The sequence below is a fragment of the Echinops telfairi genome, unplaced genomic scaffold (genome assembly GCF_000313985.2).
Source record: "Echinops telfairi isolate 266 unplaced genomic scaffold, ASM31398v2 ScPeMD7_2010;HRSCAF=2546, whole genome shotgun sequence".
Lineage (NCBI taxonomy): Eukaryota > Metazoa > Chordata > Mammalia > Afrosoricida > Tenrecidae > Echinops > Echinops telfairi.
In genome coordinates, this window is record NW_022105908.1 from 19,641,521 (window position 1) to 19,643,410 (window position 1,890).

Sequence of the window (1,890 nt, forward strand, 5' to 3'; positions counted from 1 at the left end):
GAGGGGGAGGGCGGGGCCCGACAGGCGGTAACATCACCCTTGTCCCACTGTGCTTCACCGCCCACTCCAGTAGTGAACCCAGAACCCGTTTCACTTCCTCCTCCACCCCCACCTCCTGCCGTCGGTGCGGTCCAGACCCAAGCCGGGCTGGGGCTCCGGGCCCTCCCCTCCGGAGCACCCGCCCTCTTTGGCCCCCGCCTGCTCCGCGCCTACCCGGGTCCGCGCAGGTAGGGAGCCGGCTCCGCTCCGGGCTCGGCCCATTGAACGTCTAGAGTACAAAGAGGGGCGGGTGTCGAGTACAAAGCGCCGGGGCGGGGCCTGCGCTCCAGCTGGAGCGGGCGCGGAGCAGGAAGCCGGGGGAGAGCGCGCGGCCGGCGGCTGGGGGCGGCTGGAAAGTTCACCTTCGTCGAGAGAAGTCGGCGCGACGGGGAAATTTCCACCCTTCCCATCAAGGCAGGCGGGTTTCTGGCGAAAACCGCTCTCGGCCCCAAGTCCAAGGTCGTTTGTTCAGCCGGAAGCGCCTGGGACCCCACAACTCCCGGTACAGCTTCCCGCTGCGTCCTCGCGGACGCGTCGCCGCCTCCACTGGGGATTCCGGTCAACACTCACTCTCTCCCGAAACTGCCCATCTACCAGTTACCACGATCGCGCTTAACTGGGATCAAGTTAAGAGAACCTGACAGGAGAACCTCTCCACCCGCCAAGTTCAGGCCCAAGACAGGGCATGGAGGAACCGAGAGACCAGACGTCAGGGAGCAGATCCCTGCTCAGGAAGTGGTGCCCAGGGCGCTGCCAGTTACCAGGAAATGCCGCTTCCCCTACCGTGATGATGACACTTCCCCTCTGCCACTTCCCCTTTCCCACGGGGAACTGACTCAGCTTTCTCCAGTCCCCTCTCCCCTGTCCTCCACCCACCCACACACACACACCCACACGCACGCACGCACGAACGCACGCGCCAGGACCCAGGCAGGCACCAGCCCTCATTGAGAACAAAAACTTCCTGTACACGGCACACTCATTCACTCTCGCCAAGCCTCACGGATGATCTAGGTCCCCACCCGGGTCCGCAGCGCCCGACTCCCCCATCCGCCCCCCTGTCCTAAGCCTCCCCCCGGGGTCTGATTCAGGCTCGCGGTGGGGGAGCGTGAGTCACCAGAAAACCTTCCCCAATTCTCACTGACTCAGCCCCCGCCTGCCCGAGTACACACAGAAACAGTCAGAGGCAGACACAACTCCTCAGCCCACACACGGCTCACCACCGAGCCCCCGGAATTTCCCCCGGCCTCCCTCCCTCCCGCGCCGGGCGGCCGAGCCGCGGCGCGCGCTCACGCTCACACCTGTTCCCCAGCCGCCGCCGCCGCGGGCGGCTCGCGAACCACTCTCACCTTCACTCTCGCTTTGGGGCAGGAGGAGCACTCCCCGGCTCCCGGTGTCCGGAATATCCCAGGGAAGGGGACACACACGGTCGCCAGACAAACACAAAGACAGACACCCCCAGACTCCTCGAAGGCAGGCCCACGAAACCACAGCCAGACTGCGCGAGCAGTAACACACTCCTCCGGCAGGCATCCCAGCCTCTCCAGGCCGGCCCGACCCAAAATCACCAGAGCCAGCCGCTCCCCAAGGGGTTAATTCTGTTCCCGCGGAGGCCACGCCCTCTCCATCCGGGCTCTCCCTGCACAACTCAGCTCCGCCCTCTCCATCCGGGTTCTAGATTATGGACTTTAACCCACCCACACCCACCCCCTCTAGAGCCCCGAGAGAGACTCTCGATGTCCATCCATCAAAGCACTCTAACTCTCCCGGGCCTACTGGTCCGAGGGTTCCCGGCTCTGGCCGCGGGGGGCGCAGGTGGGGGGTCAGACGTGCGCACGCAGAGCCACTGAT

General features: G+C 65.4%; 1 protein-coding gene across 3 annotated transcripts in view; it reads right to left on the reverse strand.

Moving 5' to 3' along the window:
* KDM6B (lysine demethylase 6B) overlaps positions 1–1,890 on the reverse strand; it is a 20,534-nt gene that overhangs the window by 9,625 nt on the left and 9,019 nt on the right. The gene's annotated exons all lie outside the window — the stretch shown is intronic.